The sequence below is a fragment of the Pteronotus mesoamericanus genome, unplaced genomic scaffold, assembly GCF_021234165.1.
Source record: "Pteronotus mesoamericanus isolate MK-2021 breed Mesoamerican mustached bat unplaced genomic scaffold, CSHL_Meso_final contig_73, whole genome shotgun sequence".
Taxonomy (NCBI): Eukaryota; Metazoa; Chordata; class Mammalia; order Chiroptera; family Mormoopidae; genus Pteronotus; species Pteronotus mesoamericanus.
In genome coordinates this window covers 6,117,453-6,144,984 of record NW_026555245.1, presented here as the reverse complement: position 1 = coordinate 6,144,984, position 27,532 = coordinate 6,117,453, and positions in this window count along the sequence as shown.

The window sequence follows — 27,532 nt, the reverse complement described above, 5'->3', positions numbered from 1 at the left end:
CCTTGCCAGAGTCCTTGAATCTGTAGGTTCTTAAATTGAATGATACTTCCTCCCATTGTATGTTTGGTTCCAACTCTTACCCCTCAAACAACCTGATTTCTGAGGTAGACTCCAAAACTGGGGGCTTCATGCCCCTAAGAGGAAGCTCTAAATCTCTTCAAAAAAACAAAGTAGGAACAACAACTTCAGCAGATGTCCTAAATTATTCTCCTCTCGCCACCTCACTTGTGGGCAAGGAAGCACAGGGGACCCTGAGACAGTCACCCTCTGATATCCACCACAGGCTTGCAGAGGAGGTTCAGAGAATTGGGGATGCCACACAGACTCTTCTGCCTGTCACAAATATATTGGTAAAGCAAGTCAGAGACATTCTACAATAGCCAGCATTCACCCCCAGTGCTGCCCACACTGCAAGCTGTGGCCAGATGTGAGCCAGAGGATAAGAGCATGCATTCCAGTGACAGAACAGGAATGTAACAGGGCAAAATGATGGAGGAGAAATCAGCACCTGCTTAACATGGCATGTCCAGAGTTGAGGAGCTTGATGTTCTTCAATATAAAACTAGTGACGACTTGACAAACAGCAAGCTGGGAATCTCCCACAGGATAAATGTGAATAAATGTGAATGAGGGTAAAGGAGTAACTATTGTGACCACTGAGACAACCTCCCCTGCACCCAGCATAGATATCAGTTCTCCAAGATCCTAAATCATCAGACCTTAAGAATCAACCATGGTTGACTAGAGTGTAAATAGGAGAGCAGCAATGATCCAAGCCCAAGGCCAACCCACTGACATGTCCCATCCTCAGACAGCTTGACTTCCAAAGCCTCCCTGACACATGGTCAGGGTGTCTCCAGTGTGGACATGGGAGGTCCCCAGGAGCTGTATGTCCATCTGGAGGACAGAGGAGTCAGTATGAAGCAGCTGCAGGAGCCTTGGGTCCCTACACATCTTAAGGTTGTAGGCAAGGAAGGAGAGGGGTCCCCGAGACAATTTCCTTCTGGTACCCACCACGGGCTTGCAGAGGTGATTCAGAGAATTAGCGATGCTAGACAGACTCTTCTGTCACAAACAGCATCACTGGCAGAGTAAGTCAGAGACATTCTCCAATAGCCAACATTCACCTCCCCGCAAAGCTGCCTGCAAGGCAAGCTGGGCCAGACAGGTGCCAAAGGATCAAAGTAATAATTACAGGTATAAAGTAGAAATGGGTCAGGGCACAGAGATGGAGAAGAAATCAGAACTTGTTTCCCCGCCCAATGTTTTCATGCAGACAGACAGTCAGGGCTGATCTATGTTCTTCAAATCTAATGACGTCTTGACAATCAGCAGGCTGAGAATCTCCCAAAGGATTAATGTGAATAGGATAAAGGATCCACTACTATGACCACTGAAATCCCCCACCTCTCCCAGCAAAGAAAGAAGTTCTCCAAAATCCTAAATCATCAGACCTTAGAAAAGTACTTAATTGCTAAGTCAAAGTCTAAATAGGAGAACAGAAAGTACAGCCAGGCCCAAGGCCAACCCATTGACATGTCTCATGACTCATACAGCTTAACTTCCAAAGCCTCCCTGACATATGCTCAGGGTGTCTCCAGTGTGGGCATGGGAGCTTCCCAGGTGCCTCGTGTCCATCTGTCTATCTGGCCTTGGGTCCCTAAGCATGTTTTAAGGTTGTGCCAGGGTAACAAGTTTCTACCAGCTGCAAAGAGGGTGAGCCCCGCAGGCTCCAAATCAGAAGAGGCTGGTGGAGGGGATGCAGAGTTGGGCACATCCCAGCCTAGAAGGAAGAGATTTCTTTCTAAGGATGTGGCATGAGAGGAGATGCTCCTCTAATAAGGAGCAAGTGTCTCCAGACCTTATCTCAGAACGGACAGTCTCATTTTGAAAGCCTTTTCTGAAATGAACCATTTTTTCCCCCCAATGGCTTCACCCTGGGATAAAATGCAAAAAGCAAGAACACTCTCAGGAAAAGGGCAGCCCCATTTCAATTGCACAGAGCAGAGACCCATTTAAAGTAGAGCTGCCTTTCCTGGGATGACGGAAGCTCAGAAAGTCATGACAGACTTTGGGAGGTTCCTAGAGGAGAAACTGGGGCATTGGCAGGCAACAGATACCACCTGCCCTGAAGAACCCCTTCCCTCCGCAGGGAAGGTTGGGAAAGCTTAGGCAGCAGTGCGGGCCTGGGTGAGGCCTGTCCAGGGGCACCCTTTCAACTCCAGGGCTCCCTTCTGTGAAGGGACAAATACCAAGTGCTGCCACAAAGAAGCTGCCTTCAGACACAGGACCGACAACCACAGAAAGTTGTGGGCCTCCTGTTGCTCCCACCACTGCTGAAGGTCCTGTGTGCTGAGGTCCATCTCTACTATTTAGACAAAAAATGATTCTGTAAAATTTCCAGGGGAAAAAGTTTTCCACCCTCAAATAATTCCTTCCTTGTGGGGATATTGATTTGCCTTAATAAATGTTTCATTAATAACAGCGGTGTCTTGTTTGTGTACCATGTTGGTTGTGTGGGATTTGGGTTTCTTGTGGCTTGTGCTTAGTAGGGAAAGGAGGGAGTTAGTTCACCTTTTACTAATTGCTTCATTTGGCGTTCAAGGGGCCAGTCACCCTGGAGCTCTTGTTGAGAAATATCGTGTCCCCCTTCCTTAAAATCCCCTTTCCTCCCTGATGAAGTTTGAGGAGGTGAGCTCTGCCACATACCTTGTAGCTTAACCTCAATAAACCTGTATAGTAGCCCACACCTAACCCCCTCAGGGAATGCTTAATATCCTTTTGAACATTAGAGAAGGCAGGCCTTCTATATCTGAAGAATATCAAGGAAGGTATATTTTTTAGAAAATATCAGTGAGGAAGAGACAGTGTCTTAATCATTACTTAGAGAACTGTGATCATAGGATCCCACAGGTGGGCAAACCCTGAATAGGAGGGTTTGGGGGGATATTGCTGCAGTGAATCCTGAGCTAGTTGGGGTAGGTTCTAGGAGCAGTATACATGCTACTCAAAAAATACGTGTCATGGGTCATGATAATATGTTGGGGAATACTTTAACCTTGACACTGCTGTATCCCTACTGGAAAGTCACCTTGGGGAAGTGGTTCCATTAACTGGGTATTTCTTCATGTTGAGTGATTGATGACTTTTTTTTTCTTTGATTTGAGCAAAACATAACTCAGCTATCAGTGGGAAGAATGTTAACCAGGCAGCCCCCTACCTCCCATGGTAAAATAAATCTGAAAGTAAGGAAAAGATGCCTTAGACTAAGTGAGAAAATGAGAACAAATGAAGAGGGGAATGACCCTGCTGGCGGAGCAAGGATTATGCCTTATCATCCCCACACTGTAACCTGTCTTGCTCCCAGATTCAAGCTCTACCTGCTTGAGGTTGATTAGAGCACTGCACAGCATACTGAGGCCTTACCCCAAAAAGGCATAGGGCTGTTCCTTGAGAACTGAAACTATATTTGCAAGGATGTCATCAGGCAAGGCATCTCTGTCTTTGAGGAAGTTGATCTTGGTGCCTTCCTTCCATCCATGCTGATGGAAATATACAAGTTCAAGCCTTTAGGTTGTACAGGTCATTTATCAGGATGGAGATATCACCTTGGATGGAGATATTTATGGCTTTGGTGGAGCTATAATGAATCTTCCCCAGGACACCTACAGCTCATGAACCAGAGGTGAGTTCTAGACTATTCACCTATTACAGATGTTTGGGGGGCTTACCACGAACCTTCAGGGAATGCTTTTTTTTTTTTTGCCAAACCTGCACACATACCCACTCTTGCCATAAAGGTCTAGAGGGAAGGCAACTCCACTTGTGCAGACTTGGACACAAAAATGGGGCAACTGTCCTAGAGAGCACTTGAGGTAGTTTTTCCTGTAAGCTTTGTGAATCCTGAATGTCAAGGAAAAAAACCCAGAAAACAAAAAACCCAGATGTTCACCACAATCCTCATTCACTACCACACGTGTATCTTTTTTCTTTTCTTCAAAGTTATGTCATTGACCCTGTGATGTCTGAAGCTTGGGGTAACAAAAAAAAAAAAAAAAAGCAGACTTTGTGAAAGTCCTGGGAAGGATGAAAAGGTGAAATGGAGCCCAAAGTAGAGAACTTGAAGAGGTGAGAAGGCAGTGGGGGGCTGAAACATCCACATGGATTGAGCAGCAAATAACCCAGCCTCCCAGTCCCTATATCAACTTATCCTAGGTCCTTTACTTCCACTCCAGTGTAGTTACTGACACAATGTAGAGCTTATTACCAGGAACACCTCTGCCATCCAGAGTAATAGTCTGGCCTTCCATCCTTTGACCTCATCCACCTATCCTTCCAGCATATATGCCCCTTGTTAATTTTTCTACTCCAGGTCATTAATTTTTCCCACTTACTCTCTTTGAATTCATTAAGCTCTTGCTTCTCTTTCTTACCATGTGGACTTTATGGTTTATCAGGTAGCCAACTTTTATAAAGCTCCATTACAAATGAGCCTCTTCTAGTCCCCCTTTAGTACTTCTTGTCTGGCAACATTTCAACTCTATATTTTTCCAGAAAAGTCTTACTACAAGTAACTGATAATTATTGGATTAAATATCCCAATTGATTCTACTGGTGCCCCAGAACTACCTAGCAATCATTAATTCATTCCACAAAAATTATCCCATTCTTAATAACATGTGAACAAACAAATGGAGTTTAGGTCCCTGTTCCCTTGGTCCATTCTCTCTCCAAAGCTACTCCAACCTATTTAAAATCTCACTTTCCTCAAAATGAGTCCATCTTCACTTGCTCAAATGATGTGCTGGACCACTATTCACAGAGGAGCTAGAAGCCCTGAGATGGGACCTTAACAACCAAACACTTAAATACTTTCACATCTTCCTTTCCATTTTCTGTCCTGCTACATGGAAAGAGATTTCTTTCCCAACCTCAAAAATATATCACTTCTTCAAATCTCCATATTGAGAGATAGCTAATTCTAGTCTTAATGGACTGATGTACCCTTGCCAGGTATTCTTTTGCCCCCTCTGTCTCCTTATGAGTTACCTAACATCTTTTATTTTTTTAAAAACTTCTTAAGAAATGTTTAAGATACATTTGCACAAGAGCAGATAGAATATTTGCTCCATGTATTTCTCCCAGCTTTCACAATTGTCATTTGGCATGTGTAATACATCCCATTTTTACAATACAATAAAGTGAAAAAGCCCATTGAAATGTCTTGCCATCCATCTCTCAGACTTATCCTATGTGCCCAGGTCAAAGCTCTCACATATCTTTGATACTTATCAAGTGTGGAACACACTTACACACCACAGATGCAAACAGCATTGGTGACAAAAAAGCACTGAGCTTTAAAGGCTTTGGCAACCAGTTGCGCTCTGCCTTTTAGTCAGCCCTGAGGAGTCATTTGAGTGAATTCTTCGTGCAACTCCATAAAAGAAGTAATCTTACAGTCCAAATCCAGTGCATGATATTGCTGTTCCTAATCACACAGTAACTATTCAAACATGCTAACTGTAGAGAATTAGAAAACTATGGAATTGTCATCACTATATATATCTTTTAAAATATTTAGAATAATTTTTCCTGCCACACATGAAAATGATTCAAACAAAATAGATCAGAAACATTTGCCTATCTTTTTTCTTCCCAAAATGTTATTAAAAGATTGTTGATAAGTATTGCCATTATTCATAGTTTTGATCTTTTTCTTAAATAAGTCCCTTTAACATTTCATATAATAATGGTTTAGTGATGATGAACTCTTTTAGTTTCTTCTTGTCTGGGAAGCTCTTTATTGGCCCTTCGATTCTAAATAATACCTTTGCTGGGTAAAGCAATCTTGGCTATAGGTCCCTGCTTTTCATGACTTTGACTATTTCTTGATAATCCCTTCTAGCCTGCAGAGTTTCTTTTGAGAAATCAGCTGACAGTCTTATGGGAACTCCCCTGTAGGTAACTAATGGCTTTTCTCTTGCTACTTTTAAGATTTTCTTTATATTTAATGTTTGACATTTTAATTTTGATGTGTCTTGGTGTTGGCCTCTTTGCATCAATCTTGTTTGTGACTCTCTGTGCTTCCTGGACTTACCTGTCTATCTCCTTCATCAAATGAGGGAAGTTTTCTTCAATTATTTTTTCAAATAGATTTCCAATGTCTTGCTCTTCCTCTTTTCCTTCTGGCATCCTATGATGCGAATGTTGGAATGTTTAAAGTTGTCTCAGAGGCTGCTTACACCATTGTCATTTTTTGGATTCTTTTTTCTTCTTCTTGTTCTGATTGATCATTTTTTGCTTCCTTATGTTCCAAACCACTGATTTTAAAAAACAAAGCCAAAAGGAGAAACAGACGGAATTATGATACAGAGAGCATTTCAATGGTTGCCAGATGGGAGGGGGATGTAGGGGAATGGGTGACGAGGAGAGGGGATTAAAAAGTACAAATAGGTAGTTACAGAATAGCCATGGGGATGTAAGTTGCAATATAGGACACTGAGTAGCCAAAGAATTTATTCCCATGACCCATGGACATGAACAATGGTGTGGAGATTGCCTGAGGGAGTGGGGGTACTGAGCGAAGGGGGTAAAAGGGGAACATTGGGACAACTGTGTAGCATAATCAGTAAAATATAATTTTAAAAACTGAGCAAAAAGTACTAGGTTACATGAAAAGATGCTTAACATTGTAAGCCTTCAAGAAAATGTAAATCGAATACACTATGAGATAGCAACACACATACAAGCCAAAAAAGAAAAAAGGCTAGATTCAAAAAATCAGATAATGAGAATGTGGCAAACGTGGAATCCTTATACATTGATGGTGAGAATGAAGAATGGTGCAGCCACTTTGGGAAAGTAGTCTGGCACATCCTCAAAATGTTAAACAAAGAGTCACGTTATGGCCCAGCAATATGACCTGTAAATAATACACTCCTGACAAATGAAAACACATATCCACACCAAATCTTGTAAACAAATATTCATAGCAATAGTTTTCATAATAATAAAAGGTGTAAATGTCCAATAACTGATGGGTAACTAAAACATAATATATCTATAAAATGTAATATGTTTTAGCAATAAAACATATTAATAAATGCTACAACATGGATGAAACTTAAAAGCATTATGCTTAGCAAATAAAGCTAGTTACAATGATCCCACATGATCCATTAATATGAAATGTCCAAAACAGAGAAAACTAGAGAAACAGAAAGTGGATTAGTGTTTGCTTAGGTCTGGAGGTGGAAGGGAAGGAGAGGGATGTTAGCTAAAGATTATAAGGTTTCTTTGTGAAGTCATCAAACTGTTTTATAATTGACTGTGGTGATTTATATATGTGTGAAGACACTAAAATCACAAAATTACTTTAAATGGGTGAATTGTGTGACGTGAATATTTCAATATGGTTGTTAAAACAAGGAAATGGATTAAAAAACAATTAGTAACTTGAGAATATTGATAAAGACGTGGCATCACTATGTATGTTTTCAAGTATTTAGAAGAATTTTTTTTCCTGTCAACATTTAAAATAAGCTACTGCCAGTCTGTTCATGTGTCTGACAGCTGCCGGAGGGGAGGAGGAAGGGAATAAAAGAAGATGAAGGGAATAACACAGAAGCATGACCCACGGACATGGACAATGGCACATGTGGGGATTGCCTGAGGGGGGAGCTGGGTAGAGGTGGGCAAAGGGGGAAAAGTGGGGACAACTGTAATAACATAAACAATGAAATATAATATAAGCTACTGTTGTTTAAGTTGAACAATAGGACAAACATGTTATATGCTCTCATCTCCATATTCCATTAAAAGTTTAGATGCTCCCCATCATTAGCCATCAGAGAATGCACATCAAAACAACTATGAGATAGCACTACACACAAAAATATGGCTAGTATAAAAAACTCAAATATTAAGTGTTGGTGAGACTGTGTAGAAAGCAGAACCCCCATACCCTGTGGTTGGGAATAAAAAATGGTGTAGCCACTTTGGAAAACAATCTGATACTTCTTCAAAATGTTTAATATAGAGTTAAGACATAACCTAGCAATTCCACTTCTAAGCATAATACATACCCAAGTGAAAACATGCCCACACAAAAACTTATAAACAAATGTTCATAGCATTATCATTTATAATAGTCAAAAGGTGGAAACAACCCAAATGTCCAGCAACTGATGAATATGTAAATAAAACATGGTATATTCATATACTGATACATCCTATAACATAAATGAACCTTGAAAACATTATGCTAAGCAAGTGAAGTCAATTACAAATGACCATCTATGAAAAATATCCAGGTAAGGAAATGTTCATGGACATAGCAGTTTAGTGGTTTCTTAGGGCTGGGGGGAAGGGGAGGGGAGAAATAATAACTAAAGATTATAAGGTTTCTTTTTGAAGTCATGAAAATATTTTAAAATTCACTGTGGTGATGCACCTGCCTGAATATACTAAAAATGGATGAATTGTATGGTGTGTGAACTATAATTTCAATACAGCTATTCAAACAAGTAAAGGGTTTAAAACGGATGTATTCTTGAGAATGACAAGAAGGGGAGAGGATAGGACCAAAGTTGTCAACTCATTGCTGGAAGATGGCAATCCAGGTGAGGAGAGAGTAAGCGAGTAGCAGAGCAGAGGAAGCTGCTCATTCCACAAACACCCAGAAGGCAAATGACTTGGTGGCATAAGATAAGAAAGAAACTAGGGCCTTGGCCAGTGTGGCTGAAGGTTGGAATGTCGTCTTGTAACTGTAAGGTCGCCAGTCTGATTGCCAGTCACAGGAGGCAGGTGACAGGTATGTGGGAGGCAGCTGATGGGCGTGCAGGGTTTCTCTCGAATCTATGTTTCTCTCTCTCCCTTTCCTCCTCTGTCTCAAATGAGAATAAAATAAAACTTTAAAAAAAGGGAAAAAAGGAAGAAATTAGGGCTTCTATGTGGTAAATTTTTATGGTTTATGTTGTGTATTATTTTTTAAATCATTTTCTGGGGAGAGGGCGTGGGGTGCTCTTCAGTGTTTTGTAAAATACTGTTAAAATGTTAGCATGCTTCAAATGTGCAGAGGATCCTAGGTTTCTTGCCTGGGACTGAACCGGAGACAACTGTTGTAACGTTGGCATTGCACACTTCTGGGGTCTGGGTATGATCGTGGTGGTTGGCTTTGGGGATCACAGGCAGAAATCTCAAACTTCAGGTAAAATTCAATGCAACAGTCCAATGTCTATTTTTAAAAATGTATTTATTTGTAAATAAACTTGTGGAAAATTTGCATGGATGGTATAAGCATAAACCCTTTGTCTAGATTTATCTACAAATGTTTTGAGCTATTTATTATCTGTCTCCTCTCTGTTTTTGCCTCCTTCCCTCCCTCCCATTTCTCTATATGAACACACCCACATATAATTAATTAAAAGTATGTATACATACCTGAATGTTTGAGAATATGTTTCATGCATCGTACTTTCTCCTTGAATATTTCATAGTGTATTTTTTAAGAAAAAGCAGTTTCTTACATACAGTAGTTATTCCCTTTGGTAAATTTAACATTTGGCATAGAACTTTTAACTAATTTCCCATTCTTACTCTTTTTGTCAATTTATTGAGTAAAGTCCTTGGTGTGTGTGTTTTTTGTTTTTCCAAAAAAAAACTATTACAAGATTCAGTCTAGAATTACATACTATTTTTAGTTGCCATGTTTCTTGAGCCTCTTTTAATCTGGAGAAGTTTCTCAGCCTCTCCTTTTTACAACAAGGCCATTTTTGAAGAATATATTCTATGTGCTATTTTTATAATGCCTTCTCACCTGGAAATTTTTTGGTAGGGCTTAATTAGGGATGTCTAACCTGTAGTCCATGGGCCAGATGCAGCCCAGGATGGCTGTGAATGTGGCTCAACACAAAATTGTAAATTTACTTAAAACATTATGAAATCTTTTTGTGATTACGTGGCACAATGTATTGAATGTGTGCCCAAGACAACTCTTCTTCCAATGTGGTGCAGAGACACCCAAAGTTGGACACCCCTAAAGGATGTTTCTGCAGTTGCGAGTCCTAAGAACCTTACCAACAGGACCAGACTTGATATTAAAAAAACACCAGAGATGCAAAGATGTGTGGAGGGATTTTTCTGAATGGAGACATGTCCATCAGTCAAGGGAGGATGTGAGAAAAGTGGGGGAGGGGCGTATTTGAAATGTACCCTGCTTTTCCAGGGGACACAATGGTGAAGACATGGATGTGGGAGAAGATACACAAAGAATGGAGCTGTCATTACTGGTAAAACTTCCTCCCAGGGGCGGAAAAAAACTGGGGGTCTGGGACCGAGACTGATTCATCAGACCCAGAGAGAGAACGCAGGCAAGCAAAGTAAGGAGTTGACACAGTAGCTTATTTTTCAGCAATTTATATTTAAATAATGAAGCTGATGGAGTTATAATTATGAAATGGCATAGAGAGATAAACACCATCAACAAAAAAATACATTATTGTTTTAAAAGGTATAGAAATACCAATAGGAATTTTGGTAAACAGTGAGAAAGTAGATTGGGAAAAAATCATAAACTTTTCATGGAAGAAGTAACTATAATTGTGATTCAAGAAACTCAAGAATGTATTTCTAATGAGTTGTGCACATTAAAAGTTATGTTAAAGGCAAGTCCACTCCTTAAATCAAGATTAGTTTGGTCCTGCGGGTTGTGGGCCAGTACCACTGCTTTGTAAAATGAAGAAATTAGTGTTGCAGGAGGAGGAGTTTGGCAGATAAAAGGAAAAGGCAAAAGCATAGAGAGAATGTATGGCTAGAGGCAGCTGAATTAGCTTAAAGGAGATACTGTGATAAAAAGGATTAGTAAAGATTTTAAAATTATTTGCCATGGGTATGTAGGTTTGCCATGTCCTGTCTCTCTCTTTTTCATGGTTTTTGTTTGTTGGTACAGGTTACTCTGGTCTCTCATGCTTTTGGGTAAACATGGATTCTTTAGGGAGATACAGGGATAGGGTTGCCACTGAATATATTTCTGGTTTTTTACAAGTAAAAATACATTTTACATAAGGACAGAGTAGATCTTGGGGGTATAAATTCCTGGACACAGCAGACTTTCCAAGGTCATGTGGGCTCCAAAGGGAGATTGCCAAGCAACTAAAGGCCTCAGGTACAATCTGCGTTAACAGAATAAATAGAAAATTTCACTAAGGTAAATATATAGTATGGTGGATATGTGGAGTTGGAAGTTAGGTTGGAGGTATCTAAAGGGACCTGCAGGGATGGACAGATCCTCTGGGCTGGATACTGGTGGTGTTCTTGTGAGTTCCTCTTCCCTTGGTTGTCCCCTCCCCCACTTTCAAGAACCTTTGGTGTCTGTGCTAAAGCTCTGTGATGTGAGCCTAGAACTTGGGGGAAGTTGGGTCTAGAATGCGCTCTCAACGTCCAGCTGCCCTAGGCAGCAAAGCCCTTTCCATGGTGCAAACCTTCATCTGAGGAGCCTTACTGCATCATGGCTGAACTTCAGCTCAACTCCTTGGTTACTCCCATCCTTGCCTTCCTGTGTGCGGTGGGGCTCCTCTTTCTGTCACTGTACTACCTCAGAAGGAATCCAGGCATCCAAGTATTTTGGAAACAGAGAGACATCAATCAGGTAAACATTAAACTTATAAATATTAAGTCTTTCCACAGACTAACATTTAAAATAATCAGTTTTACTCTAAGTACTGTTTCAGCTACATCTCACAAGTTTATTTTCACTTAAAGTTGTCTTTTCTTTTGAGCCTTTTTCCTTGACCTATGCATCTGTAGTATGTGGTTTAATCTCTAAACATTTGGGGATTTTTTTCCAGCTATCTATAAGTGATTTCTAGTTTTAATTCCATTACAGTCTAAAAACATACTTTATATGAGACTATTTCATATTTGTTATAGTGTGTTTTATAGCACAGACTGTGGTGAATATATTGGTGAATGTTTCATGTGTGCTTGAGCAGAATATGAATTCTGTTTTTGGGTGAAGTTTTTACAAACATCAATTAGATAAGATGATTGATGGTACTGTTCAGGTCAGCTGTATTCTTACTGATTTGCTGCCTGCTGAATCTGTTCCTTTCTAATAGAGGGGTGTTGAAGTCCCCAATAATAACAGTAGGTTTATATACTGTTCTACTTGCAGTTCTATGAGATTTTACCTCACTTACTTTGACATTTTGTTGTGAGATGTTAAGGATTGTTGTGACATCTTGGGGAATGGACCCCTTATTGTTATGTAATACTTTTCTTTATTCCTGATAATTTTCCTTGTTTCGAAGTCTGCTTTGTCTGAAAATAATATAGTTACTCCTGTTTTCTTTTGGTTAGTGTTAGCATGGTATGTTTCTCTCTTTCACTTTACTTTTGATCTTTATATTTAGAGTGGAAGTTTTGTAGACAAAATACAACTAAAAAAATATGGACAGTCTCTAACTTTTAACTGGTGAATTTAGAACATTTACATTTACTTATTTCTTTCATATGTTTGCATTAATATTTACCATACCTATACCTGTTTACTTTTCATTGTATCTCTTTTCTATCCCTCATTTTCTACCTTTTTAAAATCTTTAACAGGCATTTCATGATTCCATTTTCTGTCTTAGCATATTGATTTTCTTCTTTAACAAATATTTTAATAGTTGCCCTAGAATTTTTAATATACATGTACAAAAAAGCTAGGTCCACTTTTAGATAATACTGTACCACTTCACGGGTAATGCAGGTACCTTATAGCAGAGCTCTCAGTTCCTCCCTCCTTCCTCAGCAATATTGCTGTCTTTCAGATCACTTATTCATATACTATAATGCTCCAATACATTGTCTTTTTTATTATTAGGTGAATTGAGAATAATAAAAATAAAAGTTTTATTTTACCTTCATTTATTCCTTCTCTTTATTTCCTATATTGATCCAAGTTTTCATTTTCCTTCTCCCTGAAGATCTTCTTTTAACACTTACTGCAGGTTAAATCTGCTGCTGCTGAATATTCTCAGTTTTTGTTCGTCTGAGATAGTTTTTTTTCCTTCCTTCACTTTGGAAGGATAATTTAACTAAAGTTAAAATTCTAGGTTGGTATTTTTTTTCTCCTTTCAACACTAAATATTTTACTCCACTCTCTTCTTGCTTGTGTGGTTGATGAGAAGCCTATAATTCTTATATTTGTGTTTATTTTTCTCTGTATTCTTTCAAAATTCCATCCTTCAGTTTTGTAGAGTTTGAATATGATATGTGAAGATATAGACTTTTTTTAAAGTATTTGTCCTGCTTGATGTCCTCTGAGCCTCCACAATCTATGGTTAAACTGTCATTAGTTTTGGAAGATCCTTTACCATTATTACCTCAAATATTTTCTCCATTCTATTGTTTTTTCACTTTCTGATATTCCAGTTACCTGTATGTTACACATTTTGAAACTCCTTCAGAGTTTCTGGTTATTCTGGGTTTTAACATTTTTAATTTTTTTTCTCTTTTCATTATAGTTTACACATTTTTTGATGGACATATATTTGAGCTCACTTATACTTTTTTGCACATATGCAGTCTAAAGAACCAATGAAACACATTTTTTGTTTCTGTTATAACATTTATTGTTTGAATATTACTTTTGATTCTTAGAGCTTCCCTCTCTCTGCTTATATTCCTCACTTTCTTGTGCATTGTCTACTTTTTCCATTAGAACCCTTAACATATCAATAATAGTGTGGATTCCATGTATCATAATTCCCTTATCTGTGTCACATCTAAATGGGCATCTGATGCTTGTTTTGTCTATTCAAAGTGCTTTTTCTTGCTTTTAGCATGACTTGTAATTTTTTGTTGGAAGCCAGATAGGATGCTTTGGGTAACAGGAACTGGAGTAGATAGATTATTAGCATGACATTTTATGTTTTCTGTCTAGGTGTTGACTATGTTTAAGAGTTGAGGGAGGGAGGGAGGGGGCAAGGGAAAGTGGTGGGGGTAGGCAGAGACAAAAGTATTTGAAAAAATAAATTAATTAAAAAATATTTACTGTAGCTGTATTTGTGAGAGGCTTCAGTTTATTCTAGTTTATTGATTTTGTCTCCTGTGGTGTCTTTAGGTTTCCCCAAATCTTCTCCTTAAGTAGAGCCTATGCTTTGCTGCTCTTTCAGCTATGATCTCCTGTTACTATACTGGAGCTCTGTTGATGTGGTTATAAGGTCTTGGGGGAGTACATGATTAAATCTCAGTCCTTTACTGAGTTTGTGGCCCTAGGCTGTGATGTCTACAAGTATCCTTAACCTCCCCTCCCCCCCTCCCCTCCCCCACCACAACTTTTCACGCTTCAGATGAGACAAAAAGGTTAGGGAAGGCTGTGTTTGAGTAATTTTCCTTCTGCTGTGTAAGGTAAGGCTCTGATGGTCTTTTTCCCAACTGAGGAGTCTTCTGTGATGGATAACACTCAAGAAATATTTCAAAATGTTTCAAAATGGTTATCTTTCACCTCACTTCATGGTTTGGCCAGAAACACAAGAGTTTTTCTCATGGTTTTTCATTGTGAGAACCTAAAGGGGTTCTTGGAGATAAAATTCATAAATGGTTCGGGCTCCCCCAAGATAGTTGACTATATGAGTTTTTCACTCTCATGCCAACCCACATGCATCCTTCAGCAATATGCCAATATGTCTTTAATGTGTTCATACCAGTTTATGGCTCTGATGGCTTCTGTTCCAGGTAAGTTGATCTTGACTATGATTCTCTGTATTTGTCTTCTGTGAGAATTTTGAGTAGTGGTTTGCCCTTCACTTCCCTGATGGCTCCAAGAAAAGTCACTATTTTTCTATTTTTCACATTTTTGCTTCTATAAACTGGAGAAATGACTCCTAAGCTCTTTAAATATGTGAGCTGGAACCAGAAGTTTTCCTCCAAAGAATGATTCTTTATTTTCCTGTTCCTCTTTCCACATTTATAAATTAGTTTGTTTTGGCCAGAGAGCCACCTAGAACGGAAACTCTGAGAAGAGAATAGAGAATATCACTCTTCCAGGAGAAGAGACCAAGTATGTCTAATGGTTCAGGGAAGATTAAGGTTTCACAGATTACCCGGGTATGGCAGCATGTTTCCAGATAAAATCCCAAACATGATATATCTGTACCTCTAGACTGTGTTTAGATAGTATAGGATCTCTGCACTTCATCAAGAGTCACATTCTGGTGTCAGGTGTCACTGGACCAAGACTTCTTTTGTGCTGGGCTGATCAAGAAAGCAGTGCTGATCCTCTGAGAGCCTTTAAACAGGCAGAGGCTGGAGCCTGACCTCTGTCCCAGGTTATAGGGCCTTAGCTGCAGGAGCAGATGTGCGACTGTTGGCCTCAGGTTCTATGCCCTCCTTAAGCAGAGGATTTCTGAATGAGAACACCAAGTGTGAACCTCATAGACAATCTTTTCTAAGAAGAAAAAATTGACAATATTTTATCCCCCTTAAAAAACAAAGATAAAAATGCAAATTCTGATAATGAAAATAGTCATATTATTCTTGAATCATAAGTGTCTCAGTTTCCTATGGAGAGGAGTGAAAGAAGTAAGTCTTAGCTCCTCATTCTTTTCTTTCTTTTCTCAGCATCAGGGCAAAGAAAAGAGGCGAAAAAAATGTGGGGCACTGAAAGGTAAGATTCTGCTTGTTTTACCTGGGCTCTCCACAGGTGACCCTTTCTCTCCACGAAGTCCCAGGTCCATGGTCTCTGAGGATGTCAGTCACTAGATATACTCCCTCTCAAAAAACTGAGCCCTCAGAGGAGAGGCTCATGAGATGGCACTCAAAACCTGAGACACTTCTCAGATTCCCTGCTCTGCAATCGCTGGACAAGAAGCAGTGATGAACCTGGGCAATGGGTGTTGCCCATAGGTGGCTGTGTGAAATGTTGACAGTCAGAACTGCTGTCTATTGACTTTAAAAAGGACTTTGACTTTCTGGAACTCAGATTTCTCTTTGAGACAACTATTGACCAATGTTCGTCAAAGGGTTGTTTTGAATCTCATATGTGATGATATATGTGAAAACCCTTTGTGAATGATATAGCAATGTACATCTGAGCTTTGTTATTATCACTGAACATAATGGCCTTGTATTCTAATTTTGGGGGCTCTCAGATCCAATCTACTGAGGGTATCTCTAAAGAACATTCTAAATAGCTTCCTATAAGATGTATTGGCTTCTACCTTCATTACTCCCCTGACTTCTCAGGTTGGAAAGCTTGTCAGAGCGAAGAAGAGGAGGCAAGGAAGATGCTTTCTCTTCTGCAAAGGTGACTAAACTTTATTACCTTGTTTCTGTAACCCCTCTTTTTAAATCAGAGTCTATGAATTTGTAGGGTTTCAGTGAAGCCTGGTATTGACATGAGAGGAAAAGTCCTCAAATTCAGGATGTGAAAGCCTTTGGGAGAGAAGTAAAAGTTATATTGTGAGATCAAGGAAGTAGGAAAATTGAAAGGACAGTAATGCAGTGGGAGGCCCTACCTGCACCAGACCTGCCAAGACCCCTTATGTTTGTTCTGGTTCCGGTGATAGCTTTATAACCCTTGTCTCCTGCAGCCCCCTAGGCCAGCATCATGATACCATCCGCTTTCGTCAACTGTTATGCCCAGACCCCTCCTGTGAGGTGTGTAATAACGCAACTGCTGAGGTGAATCGGCTGCTGTTCCCAGAGGCCCCGGAAGATGCTACTGCTTTGGCTTCCACAGCTCCTGGTACTGAGTCATCACCCTCTCTATCCCATGCCTTCTCAGTAGTCCTGCCAAGAGACCCAATCCCCATCCTTCTGCCTGAACCTTTCCCACCACCATTCCATATTTTCTCCCCTAATCCAATGACCCCCTTTGCTGACTCTGTTTTACCTTCACCGCTGGGTTACACTCTGTCACCAGAACTTTTTCCTACCTTGGAATTCAAATTCCCAGTAGACCATTCCCCACCCCAATCCTTTGCTTATACCCTTCTGTCACCACACGACACTCAGACAACAGATCCTATTCTCTAACAAGAATCCATTTGTCTCTGAATACCATCTTCTCAAGTGATCCCAATCTTACCCAAGTTATCAACTCCTTACCAGGTTTGTCAGAGACAACGAAACTTGCTGATTCATTTGATTGTCAACATGTCCCACCAGTGCTGTCTGTTTCAACACCACCAGACTGCCCTTCCACTGTGGCTCAGTCGAAGTCAACTTTCACTTCATTGAAGCCTGTTGCAGAGGACTCGTCTCCAGATAGCCCTGGTTCATTGTCCACTCTTGTCCCAACATTCAGAGACACTGACCATTCAAAACTGTCACTATCAAACATTTCCTGTTGGCGGGCTTTTGCCAAAAACATGTTTCTCCCCACATTATCACATTCTCTTTTTCAGCAAGAGCATGTTTTCCTCCATCTACCAGAGACCTGTCTCTGGGGAGACTCTGCTTCAAAGCACGTGGAGGCCAGTAGCCATTCTTTCCTTGGCCTTAACATCCAGGCACTCTTGGAGAGACAAGTTAAAAAGAGAAAGATTTTAGAGAAGAAAGAAAAGGAGGAGGGATCATTTTCAAAACAAGTGTGGTCAGAATACCAACAGACATCTTCAAGGAATTCATTGCAACCACTTGATACACAGGACACCATAGTCCCCCAAACTGGCTGGAATGTTGGAGACAAACCAGAGCAGCTGCACAATAGCCAGCAACTCTTTTATGTCAAGACTTTGGGGGAAAACTTGCAGCATAAATATAGCCAGCTCTTCTGGGGCCTTCCTTCTTTGCACAGTGAGTCCCTGGTGGCTACTCTCCTGGTTTCTAGAAGTAGTTCCCCACTGGAGACTCGCTTTGTCTTATCCAATGGAATCTGTAATGCTTCTACAGTCAAAACACAGTACCAAGAATCTCCACCATTTCCTCATTTCCACCTCCTTCCCCTCCTCAATGCAGACCCTCAACATTTGCCTCAAATCAAGCTCCAGTCACAATCTTTCAGTCAGGGGCAGCATCAACCTCACTTTCAATCCCCACCCCCAATCCAACCATCTTCTTCTCCATCCCAGATTAGGGACAGTGGAGACTCTTTCCATAGACCTCAGAATGAGTCAGATTCTAATATCGTGAATGAAAATAAACACCTGGAATGCCACATGTTGCAGAAGCAACAGGAAAGTTCGTGGGGTTTAGTCTCTGTTCTCCAAAAATCACAAGATGCCACTTGTCCTCAAGATCCCAACCTTCCATTGGTAAGCCAGTCATCCCATGCCTACACACCAGTCTCTATCCTCCCTAGCCATTTCCACATTACCAGTGAACCTCAGCAGAAACTGCAGCTCTATTTTCCAAGGAGGCTAATTCCATCCTGGTGCTCCCATGCCTGTGGGAATGTAGAGTCTTTAGCACTGATGGCGCCTCAGTGTAAATTAAGAGAAACCTCTCAGGAGAAAGGCAGCCATGCTCACTTACAGCTCTCTGAGTTTCAGGGACAGTGTAGCAAGTCTCTAGGCAAGGGTGAATTGAGTTTCCCAGGAAGTTTCTGTGAGGGAGATCCACAAAAGTTTCAGCTAAGAAAGGATGTGAAGCGGAACCTTGGGTATATCCTAGAGAAGAGCCCAGAAGACAACCCACAAATGGCCTCAGAATGCTACCTAGTGAAGGGTCTGAGGGCTGCCTCAGAAACAAAAAGTAACTGTGTGTGTCACTCAACAAGTCACTTGTGGAATGAATTAGCAAACATCTCGGGGAAGGACATAGACAAGAATCAAATGAAAATCATTCTTAGATTACATTTGAGCAAGAAGTCTTGGCAGATCACAGAGGGTAGGATCCCTATAGGTGTGTGTCGTTCATGGCTGGCTGAAGACAATACATCGCTGCCTTCTGGGAGTTCCCAGACCGATGTGGAAAATATGGATTCAAAAAACACAATGATTGGTAGGGACTACCTCCAGATTACCACTCTAGAACTTTCTTTTCTTCATTCCAGTACTCGACAAGTGTTAGAAGATCATATTATAAGGTTTCGTGTGAGTCAGAGGTGGGGCCTCCCACTAAAGGTTGTTGAATCCATTAAATTATATACACTGAGAGAAGCCAAAACATGTCCTCTTCCCCAATTTCCCTCCTTCAGCACCCATTTTTCGGGGGTAGTTGCCAAAGCTGAGGTTTCCAAGCCTCTTGAGGAAAGCTCCAAAACTTTTCAGGGAAACAAGCTGAGAACAATAAATTCAGTCCCTATCTTGGATTGCCCTCTCCTTGATTCCTCATATATACATAGTGAAGGACAGGGAGTCCTGAAAACATCACACACTGATATGGAACGCAAGCTTGCAGAGAATGTCCAGACAATTGTACATGGCAGGCGGACTTTTCAGCTCCTTACACACAACACCATAGACAAAGGGAGTCATAGTGATACTGTACAGGAGAATAGATGCAGCCCAGATGAGACTGGGAAGCAAGCTGGGGATGGACATGAGCCAAAGTATGAGAATGTGAATTCCAGTGATAGAGAAGAAATGATTCAGAGCCAAAAGACAGTGGAGAAAAATTTAGAAGATTTTTCCACCTCCAGCATGTTCAGGGAGATATTCAAGGTCCAGGAGCTGCATGCTCTTAAATCACCATCTTGTGACACCTTGACAACCCAGGAGCTGGGAGTCTCCCAAATAGTAGATGTCAATATGAGTAAAGAAGAATTTAACCTGACCACTGAATGTTGCTCATCGAAAATATCAGATACCCGAGATTCTAGAATATCAAACCCCAAAAAACAGTTCCTTGGTGAGTTTACTTCAGATAGTTTGCTTTTCATATCCTCACTGACTCCATCCCAGAGCATCTCCAGTGGGGACATGAGCACCTCCCAGGGGCGTCATGTCCACTTTGAGGACAGTGGGATCAGCACAGAGCTGAGGCAGGAGTCCCGGGTCTCTAAGCATGTTTTATGGGACTGCCAGGATAACCATTTCCCACCAGCTGAAAAGGAATTGAGAACTCTGGGCTCCAAAGCAGGAGAGTGTGGAAGTGAGGATTCAAGTGTAAGGACATCTAAAGCTGGAAATAAGAGCTACCCTATTGGGAACACAGAATTAGAGGGAACTTTCACATCTCTGTCACAGAATGAACAGCCTCCTCCTGACAGTTATTTCAGAAAAAAGATGAAGCAATTTTTTCAGTGGATCAATTCCAAGAGAAAAATCAAAGAGTTGGAAACTCCCCAGCAAGACGCTAAGTTCATGTCAACCTTTGCACAGAAACATGACCCAGCTGAAAGTGCAGCTATCTTTTTGAGCTGTGGGCTTCCTGAAGCTCATGAGCTCATGACAGCCATTGGGAAGATCCTAGAGAAGAAACTGGCATGTACTCATGAACTTGAGGCCTTGCAGTTAAGTCAACAGAAGTAGGAACAACAGGCCTAGAAAGAGCCTGACAAGGGACATCCCTCCAACTATGGGGTTCTCTCTTATACACACCACAAAGATGGTGCAAGTACTGAGTGCTGCAGTCAAGAAGCTGTCACTGCTGACCAGAGTTTTCTTAGAAGTACTATAAAGAACAGAGTCAGGATCAGATATCTCCAGAAAGTTGTAGCTTTCAAGGACCAGCTATTTTGCCAGAGTCAACACCCTTCCCCACACTCTGGGGAGTCTGTGCTCCATCCAAGACCCATCAACACACATCAATTATGCCAAGTCCCTCCAGCCCCCTCACCCCTTAGGAAGACTCTGTGTTCAGAGATTTGACTCTTCAAACAGAAAACATTTCGTCAGCACTAGGAGAAAAAAAGGAGAAAAAAAATCCACCCCCCTAAATCATTTGGTCCTTGTTGAGAAAGCATCACCATTTTCATGGTAACATACCCTCTGAGGAGAACAATCTTTCTTTAGAATAACGAAGGATAGTGATCCTGCTCAATAAATATTTCTTTTAATGGAGTGTGGTGGTCTCTGTGTACTGCATTGGGTGGTGGGCATTCCATATCCCTGGACTTGTGTTCAGGGAAAGGAAGGAGTTATTTCAGTTCTTACTGATTTCCTCTTTCTGTTTCTAAAAGATGACCAGTCCCTTGTAGGGAGCCTAACAGTGGCCTTTTTCAGTTTTATCCTGGAGTCCTTTTTTTTTGACCCTGCTCAAATGTCCTATAGTTAAAACACTATTTTCTAATAAAAAGTACAAAAAGTTTTCTCTAAGACCTTTCAGGCATTTTCAAAGTGATAAAAACCCTGAAGTCCAGAATTTGGCTCAATCTATCTTTCCATCTGCTCCCCTCACATCCTGAACTATATACAGGTGTAGGGTGGGATGAGCGACTCTGGCATAATATAGCCAGAATTCTCCATACAGAAATTTTTGGAATTGGGAGTGGGATAAGGGGGTGTTTAGGAACTGAGGTTAGTGGTAGGAAGAAATCTTCCTTTTGGATTTCTTGGTGAAGAATAAATGTGACCTGTTTCTAAGAGCTCTTCTCTAACTCATGAAGTTTGGACTGCTAGTACATATTCCCCACTGCCTAACCTATTCTAATGAAAGTGTGTAACAGTGCACGATTTCCCATTCCTCTGCCCTTACTGGAGCAGGAGAGGGGACAGAATTTGCATTTCTGAAAAGAGCAAGGGATACGGACATTTTTCTGAAAACAGCAACTGAAGTTCAATTAGAAAAAGTTCTTGATTCTAGAGTATCTAACAGGTGGGTAGTCACTGAGTGGGGTGTATATAACTGGGTAGTGCTATTGTGGATACTGGGTTGGCCAGGGTAGGGTCTAAGAACTGGGCGGGTCTGGCTGATGAATCTATTGTCACTGGGGTGTGAATCTGCCTGGACAGCACATTTTGAGCTGAATGATGAGGTCTTTGTGCTTGTGAGAGCACCTGAAGGAACAGGCCAAGCTCTTCCTGCTCCTCAGGGAAATCTCCTAAGGATGCCTAGTTCGACAGCACTGTTCAAGACCAAGAGATTACCTGGCCATCACTCGTAGGAGTGGTTGCCAGGCAGCCAACCAGAATTTGGGAGAAAGGGAGACAAAGAATAAGAAAAATGTAATTCTGGAGTGGGTGGGAAAGAAAGAAAAACTGAAGAGAAAAATGATCTCATCATTACAACTCATGACCCTATCCTGGCCATCCATTCCGCTGAACACTACCTTAACTCCAAGACACCTCCTGGAGACTAGTCAGGGCTTGACAGAGGACAATGATACTATTTCAACATAAGAGCACATGGCATAATCATTGAATGTGCAGACAGTCTCTCCCCGGATGTTGTCAGGGAGGTTTTCCTCCTCCTTGGTCCCTACCTTCCCAGACATAGTGTATCTTACACCAAGGTTCTAGTAATATAGGGTTGTTTTAGTTATCTCTTGCTGTATAACAGATATTCACAAAATTTAGGAATGTAAACTAGGCTCACCTGGATTCTCTGCTTTAGAGTCACTCAAAAGGCTGTAACTATAGTGTCAGCTGAGCTCCAGTTTCATCTGAAGGCTCAACTAGAGAAGGACACATTTGTGTGCTCACTTATGTCTCTGTTGGCAGGATTCAGTTCCTTATAGCCTGCTGGACTTGGGTCCTCAATTTCTTGCTTGCTGTTGGCTGTAGTTGGCTGGAGCCCACCCTCAGTTCCTTATCATGTGGGCCTCTCCAACATTGCAGTTTGCTTCATCAAAGTCAGGAGAGAGAGTGTTATAAAGACAGAAGTTACAATCTTTTATGAACTAATAATTGAAATGATATCCCATCACCTTTTACTTATAATATGAGCCAGAAGCAAATCACTAAGTGAGCCCAAACTTAAGGGAAAGGGTAATTACACATGGTGTGAATATCAAGAGGTGTGGGCATTATTGACGTCTTCTTAGAAGTCTTCCTAACACAAAGAATTCTTCCTGGACACCACACTAAGTTCAATGAAGCACAAGTGGCCAAAGGTATCAAGCATATCTTCATCCTCAACTATATGAATGTAATTAAGTCAAACTGTTTAATTGCTAAGTGTAATGGTGGCTGGTAAGAAAAACATCAAATAGCTTGGAGTATCCAAAGAAGGAGGGATAGGTGGCATGGGAACATTGCCATAGAGGTAAAACTGTTGTGGGGTCACCATGAATGGTAAAGTGAAAGAAGCCCTTAGAACCACCTGATTCATCAATCATAGAATTCAGACTTAGAGGAGAGGAAAAATTAGGTGCAATAAGCCTCCTTTTGGCTCCACTACAGTCTCTTCACTCTTCCCTAGATCCCAGGCCATATGCCTAAAGAAGCAACCTTCAGCTCCTATAGAGATATCCTGGATTCTAGAGGAAGCAAACCATACAGGTTGCAAGATTTAATTACTTCTTAATATACTTAATATAGCAATCCATCATTTCATATTTTATTCTCACAGTTTGACCATCAGTGAGAATGAGTCACTCAACTGATGGAAAAGTCAGTACTGTACTAGGGAACTCAAAGAATGTAATTCCCACTGTGAGTTGTTTTCCATGTACTCATGGCCTAAGGACTTCTAATCAAGGAAGATGTGGTGGTTTAAAGGGCCTGAGTAACTGGCTGAAGGTCATATATCAAGTCCTATCTGGTGCCAGTTGCTTCTACTCAGAGAAATATTGGAAGAGGCAATGAGACAGGATTTGTACATTCAGAATATCTAGGAAGTAACCTGTCCAAACGAGGTGGCAACAGTGATCCCAAACTCTTGTTCTGCTTCTAGGACTGTTTTTTGTTTGCCCAGACTCCTGTTCCTATGGGAAAGCAGGACTGTCACAGAAAGCAGGAAAGTATGTCAGCTGAAAAATGATTGGAGAGATGAAGATCAATTTCCCCAGAAAAACATTTCATGTACTTTATGCCCACATTTAGGGATCACACTGTTAGCCAACACTGTGTGTGTGTGTGTGTGTGTGTGTGTGTGTGTGTGTGTGTGTGTTTATAAGACATACTGTGGCACCTAAAGAATTATCACTAATATCCAATCAGAATGTATTACCAGATTTTTTATGACCTCATGCTCACACTCTGACCTATAATCAGAGTAAACACAATACATGAATAGACAGATATCTTCACCTTCATTGGGCATGGGGACCCAAGATCCCAGCTCTAGGTATTATAATTTCTCTGGTTCCAGGTACTGCCTAATAAAATCAGATTCCTTAAGGCAACCTCAGAGGGATTAACACTGGAAACTGTGGCACATTCTTCAGTCTCAAGGAAAGAGCCCAAACTACAATAAGGGGCTCTTCTCTTGAATCCTTTCTTAAAGAACCTCCATTGGCTCTGAATCACAGTGTACATTAAACTATTTTCTTGGGGCATGAAGACATGATTGGTCTTCATTAAGGAGGTCAAGTGGTGTTTCAGAGACTTGTGGGGGCTGCCATCTTATCTCTCCCAGGAGACTCAGGGTCTGCTCTTCCCATGAGGAGAGTTTGGGAGGGGTGGTGCATAGAAGAAACTGGTTATTATGCAAGTGTAGCAGTGCTTCACTGTGGGGAGGAGGTTAGGATGACAATGAGAGGAGTGTGTAATTTTTCTGTACAGAATTTTTGCCCAGCTTTAAGCCATCTTCATTTGAGATAGGATATTTTGCCAAGCTATTGACTCATGTTTCTACTCCCTGTCAGAGGGGATTCAGAAGGAATAAATATTAACTTTCCCCTTTTGTGTTACAGGAAGTTCTGGGCTTCTGGTCTATTGGGTTATTAATGCCGTCCATGTTTCCTGACCCAAACAGAAGTTGTGAGGCACATGTTGTACAGTCCAGTGCAGACTCTCATGTGAAAGGAATATTTAGCTGGGGTTCCTAGGATAGAGATGGGGTTCACGCAGTTTATGGGTTGAAATAAGGATAGTTGCTTAAAGGTAGCAATGGCCCCAATCACTTGAATATAGGGATGTGAAGATAAGTTCCTTAAGTGGATGGGTTCTGTGTGAAATTCTCTAGTAGACAGCACAATTTTTTAAGGAATGAGAAACACCCCACAAGGATGTTTGCCAAGATGATTAATCATCAAGCACTACTATTTTAAGAGCTGCAGCAGTATGTTGCATTACAGACAGTTGGCATAGAGGCTGTATAGCCACTGGCCTTTTAATAGGCTACATGGCCTTGGACATTGAAGATCAAAGTTACAATCATGATGGACTCAAGAGCCTCTTCTTTTGAAAACAAAACAAAAAAGTCTGTTGACTCCTTTTTTTAAAAAGTCTGTCAGTAAGGCTGGCCTCTGTCAAGAGTTTTCATACTGGGGCTCAGCTGATGCCATCAAGGTTCAATTTCTACCTCCTTTTTTGACTCTATATTCTAGACTGGCTTCATTGTGAGACTTTATGTCTGGCAATATCTTCCAAGCTTCAGGTGCAGGTAAAAGTGGATTCTCTCTCCCCCTAGACCCCTTTAAAGCCCCATTCTCCCTAATTGTCCCCATTTAGGCCACCTGCTCATTTTTGACCAATCACTATTGTCAAAAACAGGGAAGAATCTTTTGGCCAAGTCTGAGTTATACATCTATCCCTTAAAGGAAGAGTGTTATTAGGGAAAGACAACTCCACTTGCACATGGACTGGTACTGAGAATGGGCTTAGTTCCCCAGAAGACAACAGAAGAATTATTTCCAGAAGCTGAGTGAATGCTGAGTGTCAAAACAAAACAAGATAAAACAGTCCATTATAGCCCTCTTTCTCACTTTTCTGTTTCTGACTTGTCCACAATCATGCCACTAACTGAAGCTTAGGGTTTCAGAAAATACCAAGTCTGTGGAGACCCTATACCTTCATTCCAGTTCAGTTATGGCCATATCCTAGAACTTATCGCCAGGAACTGTTCTGCCTTCTGAAAATATAGTCTGACATCGAAATTTTATCCTTTCAGTTTATGCCCTCAGAGTGCCAATTCTTCAACCTATTTGGGAACTACAAGCCACTTTGTACTTTCTCCCTGTCCATCCGACAATCTTTTATCTTCATTTCCTCCTTCTCCAAGGAAAACTTTGTGGTCCATAACTTAACCCCAAACCCTAAATAATTCTCTAGTGAACGGTTTATCCCATTCTGCTTTCATCTCTCCTGCCTGGAAAAAATACAACTCTGCCTTTTTTAGACCTCTCTTCTGATAAGGGACTTATTCCTGTTGGATAAAATCACACAAGGATGTTTGTGCCACAATAAATTTATGTTCTTCTACTAAGGCTAATCTCCAACACTGACTGAAAAGAATCCATTCATTCCTTCAGTGTTTAATATGTTCTATGCACTCTTCTAAGATCTTGGGACACTCCTAGGAGTGAAGAAAACAAAATTCCCTGTCTTAGTAGAGCTCACCCGATTGCTTTCTTAGCCAATTCTTTTGCCGAAATACTGAGAGTTATTTCACTTTCCTACAATTTCTCCACACTCCATACTCCTCGAGCATCTGTGCTAGAGTAGATCACCACAAGGAATGAGAAGTCATCAGGTGGAACTATCCATCATAAAAAATTCAAATCAATATCAAAACCAAAACCAATAAGGGAAGCCCCATTCTTCTTACCTCTTTCCTTCCTATTATACTTAAAGTTTCCCCTGGATGTTTTTCTGGACCTTCCCTAGCTAGGATTTCTCCTTGTTTGCCCATTCACAACACTTTGCACACTGTGTGGAATATCTGGGTTAACAACAGTTGACCCTCTAACAACGTGGGTTTGAACTGCAGGGGTCCACTTACATGTGGTTTTTTTCAGTTGATTTGCACAATTCTACTGATTACAGTTCAGTTGACCCACAAATTTAATTGGCCCTGGCAGTTCAAAAATGCATTGTTCAAGGTTCAGCCAGCAGTTTTAAGTCCGTGTACGCACAAGGCCAATTTAAGTTATGCAGATTTTTGACTGAGCAGGTAGTTGGTGTCCCAACCCCAGCGTTGTTCCCAGGTCAACTGTATCTGCTTTTTGGGAGGCCAGACCTACGTTTACCTTATCAAAGCCCAGGGTACCTAGTGGAGCTCAGGAACGTCTGGAGGAAGGAACCAAAAGCAGTGGGAGCGATTTCCCGAGGCGGCTCCGCGCAACGTGCCCTGGAGGCGGGGCCACATTCAGGAGCTGGCTTTGGGGCTTCCTAAAGCGGAGGCACAGGGAAGATGCTAAGAGGACACCTCAAACTTCTGGATCCCCTTTTAATCGTTTCTGGAAGGTAGGAGTTGAGATTTAACTCAAAGAGACGTTGCCAGGAGGTTTGGGGCTCCCCAGTGACTTCTGCCAGCCCTGACTGACACGTCCCCCATTTCCATCCCCAACTGCTGGGCCTTAGCAGCTCTCATTCCCTGAATCCTCTGGAGGCTGAGGCCCCAGAAGACACTCAGAGTCCCGGGGGTGGGGGTTTGCCAGCCAGACGAGGTCTTCCTTCAACTCCACCCAACTCCGCGGGGGCGGCCATAGTCGTACATGTAGAACCGGTATTGACGACTCTAGGAGCTTCACTTTGCACTGGCTGTTGGGCCTTGTGAAGTCACCTCTCTCAGATCACAGCTGTTCTGTGCTGAGATACTAATATGGTCTAAA